This window comes from Seriola lalandi, unplaced genomic scaffold (genome assembly GCF_002814215.2).
Source record: "Seriola lalandi dorsalis isolate HSWRI2012SDOR001 ecotype SW California unplaced genomic scaffold, Sedor1 jcf7180002053582, whole genome shotgun sequence".
Lineage (NCBI taxonomy): Eukaryota > Metazoa > Chordata > Actinopteri > Carangiformes > Carangidae > Seriola > Seriola lalandi.
The window spans coordinates 261,412-267,767 of NW_019524135.1; positions in this window are offsets into that span (position 1 = coordinate 261,412).

The following is a 6,356-nucleotide window of genomic DNA, read 5'->3' on the forward strand; positions in this document are numbered from 1 at the left end:
CACCAACTATCTGGCACTTTAATAATATTATCTTAATAAATATATAAATTGTTTGGATTGGCCAATCAGAGCTCCAGTTTCTGCTCTATCATTTATTTCATGTTTAGTAAAGTATTATCTTAAATCAAAGTCATTACAAAATGCAAATTGTAATGTAAAGCAGAACAAAAATGAACTGTAAGATGGTCATACACATGGTAAATAGAGATAAAAATTAAACAAATTTAAAGTTTGTTACGCAATTACAAATAATTCTTAAATCCTAGTAAGTGTGATAGTAGCTACATGTGTGTCTAAATCACATTAGTGATCTCTTGCAGCTGCATTAAGACTAGCCTGAGTGGTTTACGCCGGTGAATTCTGGGACTCGTAGTCGTAGAGACCACAGGGATCAGACGCCAGCACACTGCAGTCAGAGATGCGCACATCAACTTTGTAGACAAGAACCAGATATAAAGGCCTGTCCGTGTGCAGCTGATCAACCACATTCTGTTAAGGCCCAGGTCAATATCAGATTGAAACCTTTTATTATTACATTAGACACCGCCTCTATATTAAAAATAAATATACCTCCACTCTCTGATGCAAACTAATCTTGTAGAAGCTGCTCTGATTTTGTCCCGAACCCCAGCCTATCTGATTACACCTTAAACCAAGATAATAGCTACCCCCTGCGAAATCCCTGTAATGTTTTGACAACATACGGCAGTGTGGTGCAATGGTTTTAGACGATACCAAAAGGATTACCTAGAAATGTGACATCATCACCTCAAAGTCAAGGACTCCCAGCATCTTCAAATATAAACCTGCTCTCAGTGGCATCATGTTGACTTACCTGAGGTGCATACTCAATCTACTGATCACCATCCTTTGCAGAAAAAACTCACTAGCGGGTGTACTGTTCAGAACACCATACAGTTGTTTTATGCAAAAATACGTCAAACTTACCAGAGAACCACGATTTCAGCCGCCAGTGGCTACATAAGATATTTCCTCCTAGACTCATTTCTATTCGGTCAATACCAAATTGCATTATTTTGTAATCTTAAACTATCGTTAGAGCTGAAATATATTTCTTAATGTCCTATCGCCCCATATCTTAATGCCGCATTGAAGAGAGAGAGGGAGAGAGAGGGATACTCACATTAGGAAACCAGCAAGCTTGCAGCAGCATCAGTGCAGCATCTCGGTCCTGTCCTCTGCACCGCAGGGGAGGACATACATTCCTTTAAATGACCGCATAAGTAGCATGGTACCCCACTCAAGCACTTCAGAGATGGTGTAATTCTAAAGAAATCAGCCATAAGTTGAGATATCTCACTATCTTTAACACCACAGTTTACCGCAGGTTTTAACGCACAGGTTTCTTAAAGCGACAGCTGCTGTATAAAGATCCGATGGGACACACCACACCAGCAAATATGGGCCGGGCAAATAGAATAAAATAGAATAGAATAGAATAGAATAGAATAGAATAGAATAGAATAGAATAGAATAGGGCCAGATATGGAGTTTGGGAACTGAGATGTAAAGTTCAATGGACTAGAGTAAAATAGAAGAGGAGTCCAAAAATATGAAGATTTAAAACAATAGAATAGAATAGAATAGAATAGAATATATGTATACTTTACATGAGCTGCTATAAATATGGAATGCTGTAATAATGTTACAATAAAAATTATGATATAATAGCCCACTGTGGAATGAAATATATATCCACATATATGGGTCATTATAAATATCAAATGTAATAAATAAACACTATGATATAAAAGTGAGGAATAATAAGTGGAATAAGATTCCTCCATTTGCAACAGGGACACCATATGGAGTGTGCAGAACCTATGAAAATGTAATACTGCAGAATAGAATAGAATAGAATAGAATAGGTGGTAGGAAATAAAGTCCACACACTCCCCTAATAACAAAACTGCTCAGTAGATGCCAAACAGCACACTACAGAAAATAAACAGTACCAACAACAGTTCAGCAGAAGTGAAGAGCCACTAATAAACTACGACACCAACATCCCAGTAGATGGAGACAAACGCAAAGCTTGAGTCTCTTGCTATATGATAAAGAAGCCTTGACTGTAGCATCATACTCTCACAGCTAGATGGCTCTTATCACAATAACCTGCAGGTCACCAGTATACAGATTTAACTTCAACACAGTACAAATGAATACATACAAGTATTATCAGGAGAAATTACATTTTTTTTTATTATGATTGCCACAGTGTGAAACAAGTCATCTATGAGATTTCATAAAAAAGAGTTAGACTCATTAACGTGATGAAATATTATGACAAAAACTTTAACTCAGACCTATAAAGTAATAATAAAAACATTTTTTTGCATGCTGCATTAAAGACATGAAGCTATTGAAACAACAGGCCCTGTAACAACTAATCACATTTGCAAAGGAGACACTGATTTCCTGGAATTGATATACAACATGTCCAGACTTGTACAGTAATTGGCCACTTTTGCTGCAGTGCTGAACTTTTGTCCTCTGTGTCTTTGCCTCAGTACAGATACACACCAGCGTGCACACAGTGCACATTTTTTGCCAGACGTGGATATATTCATGTACTTTTATGACAGTCTGGCCTTTGACAAGCCGGTTGAAGCTGCTGCATTTGTTGTCACAAATTAACTGCAAATCTTTCTAGGAAAATTAAAACAAACTTAGGATTTGTCATGAAATAGAATGTTTGTAGAAAGACATTAGCTCAGTCATCCCAACTCTCTATTAAGAATACAGCTGTGGCATTTTCTTATACATGTAGATTAAAAGGCAGCAAGACCTATTTGCAAAAAGTTAATCTTTAATGGATTCTTCACTGTTATAAAAGTGGTCTCTTTTACTGAGTGGCATTCAATTTGTTTCCAGTGTTATGTTTTGCTTAAAAATGCACTTTTGCAACTTTAAAACTTTTAAGAAACACATATCATAATACAAACACTGAATCATATAAGCATGATTGAAGTGTTTTCCAGCGTGCAACAACCATGCAGACAAAATCAGAAAGTTGACATTGAACCCTGCTCTTCCCAGCAGATGGGTTAACAAGTCAACTGAACTTCAGCCAATCCTAGAACAGCTCACTGACGTCATATTATCTGCAGCTCATATAGGTGAAAGCTCCCCAGTAATTTAATGTCAAAAATCTCCAAACAGACAAGTTGTAAATTAGCATTAGCTGTCATAAGGAGTCACACTTAGAAAAAAAAAAAAAAAAAAGCAGAAGAAAACTTTGAGGCTCCATATTTCGAGAGTGATTTGTATAGTCGGTAATCGGGTTAACTCCAGTTATTATGTTATTAAACTTTTTAGTTGGGACTGTAGGAGCCGTGTCAATGAGCAGTCGATGTGCCTGTACCACAGTTTGGGAATCGCTTGGCTTGAGTTCAAAATTCAGAGAGCACTAAAATGAAACAGCAAAACCTTCAAATAAACTACACACACATCAAGGGCGCAGGTTTCCATATGGAAGGTAGGGACATATCCCTACCAAAATTTTGGGAGGACAGAATTGTCCCTACCAATATTTGAGTGAACTTGTTTGCACTATGTTTGGAGTGAAGTCATGTTAGATCATTCGAATGTGCCCTCCAAGAGGCTAAGTCTCCAAGACAACTGATTTAGGTATGTTAGCATTTGATTGCCTGAAAAGGCGGGGGCTATCTGAAGGCTCATGTCATGTAAGAATATTACAGTGGTACCTAACATCACCAGAAAAATCTCAACTGATGTTATTTAACCGTGTTAGCTAGTGTTGACTAGAAAGCGAACCCTGGTTTCTGTATTCTGTAGGCTAGAAGTCAGCTTGCTAGCAGGAGTACACATAAAATGGTGGCTATATAAAACAGTTTAATTTCTGCTGAAAAATCCCATGAAAATGTCAACATGAATAATATGGCATTTTTATGCCTATACTATGACGTTTTTATGACTTTTTATGAGTTATTGTACTATGAGATCTTGATAACTTTTTATGCCTTAATATACAATGACATTTTTATGACTTTTTATGCCTTACAATAGTATAACGTTTTTATGCCTTGCTGTACTATGACGTTTTTATCACATTCTTGCCCTACTATATTATGACATGTTCTTGACTTTTTTTTGCCATACCATACTGTGAAGTTTTTATGACTTTTAATGCCTTATTATACTAGGATGTTTCACACCTTACTATACTATGATGCTTTTATGACTTTTTATGAATTACTAAACTACGATGTTTTATGCCTTATAATATTATGACATTTTGATGACTTTTTATGACTTACTTTAAATTGTCGTTTTTATGACATTTTATGCCTTACTATACTATGATGTTTTTCTGACTTTTTATGCCTTAATACACTATGAAATTGTTATGCCTTACTATGCTATGATGTTTTTCTGACTTTTTATGCCTTACTATACTATGACGTTTTATGCTTTACTATAGTATGACGTTTTTATGACTTTTTATGCTTTACTATACTATGAAGTTTTTATGACTTTTCATGCCTTACTATAATATGAAGTTTTTATGACTTTTTATGCCTTACTATACCATGACTTTTCATGCCTTGCTATACTATGATGTTTTTATGACTTTTTATGCCTTACTATACTATGAAGTTGTTAAGACCTTTTATGCCTTACTATACTATGACGTTTTTATGGCTTTTTATGCCTTATTATACTAGGATGTTTCATACCTTACTATACTATGATGCTTTTATGACTTTTTATGAATTACTAAACTACGATGTTTTATGCCTTATAATATTATGACATTTTGATGACTTTTTATGACTTACTTTAAATTGTCGTTTTTATGACATTTTATGCCTTACTATACTATGACGTTTTTCTGACTTTTTATGCCTTACTATACTATGTATTTTTATGCCTTACTATACTATGATGTTTTAATGACTTTTTATGCTTTACTATATTATGACGTTTTTTATGACTTTTTATGCCTTACTATACTATGACGTTTTTATGGCTTTTTATGCCTGACTATACTATGATGTTTTTATGCCTTACCATACTGTGACATTTTTATGACTTTTTATGACTTACTATACTATGACGTTTTTATTACTTTTTATGCCTTATTATACTATGACTTTTTATGCCTTACTATACTGTGACTTTTCATGCCTTACTATACTGTGACGTTTTTTTGACATTTTTGTGCCATACTATACTTTGATGTTTTTTGGCATAATTATACCTTACTATATTATGTTGTTTTATTCTTTACCATACTAGGACCTTTTTATGACCTTTTATGCATTGATATACTATGATGTTTTTTTTTTTACATTTTATGCCATACTATACAATGACGTTTTTTGTCATTTTTATGCCTTCCAATATAATTTCATTTGATTCCTTACCATACTATGACGTTTTTATGACCTGTTATGCCTAAATATATTATGGTGTTTTTTTGACCTTTTATGCCATACTATACTATGACGTTTTTTGACATTTTATTCCATACTATACTATGACGTTTTTTGTCATTTTTATGCCTTCCAATACAATTTCATTTGATTCCTTACCATACTATGAGGTTTTTATGACCTTTTATGCCTTAATATACGATTATGTTTTTTTTTTACATTTTATGCCATACTATACTAAGACGTTTTTTGTCATTTTTATGCCTTCGAATACAATTTCATTTGATTCCTTACCATACTATGACGTTTTTATGACCTTTTATGCCTCAATATGCGATTTGTTTTTTTTTGACATTTTATGCCATACTATACAATGACGTTTTTTTGGCATTTTTATGCCTTACTGTACTATGTTGTTTTATTCCTTACCATACTATGACGTTTTTTGAAATTTTCATGCCATGCTGTACACTGAAGTTTTTTTGCATTCATTTTTATTTTTTTAAAGTATATTGTTTGGGCTTTTGTGCCTTTATTGGACAGGACAGTGGAGAGACAGGAAATGGGGAGGCAGAGAGGGGGAATGACATGCTGCAAGGGCCGTACGATGCGGGACTCGAGCCGGGGCCAACTGGAGGGAGGACTGTAGTCTCTACACATGAGGCGCCTGCTTAGACCACTACGCCACACAACGCCCTGTTTTTTTGCATTTTTATGCTTTCCTATACAATTTCATTTGATTCCTTGCCATACTATGATGTTTTTATGACTTTTATGCCTTAATATACTATAATGTTTTTCTGACATTTTATGCCATACTATACTATGACGTTTTTTGACATTTTATGCCATACTATACTAATACGTTTTTTGGCATTTTTATGAATTCCAATACAATTTCATTTGATTCCTTACCATACTATGACGTTTTTATGA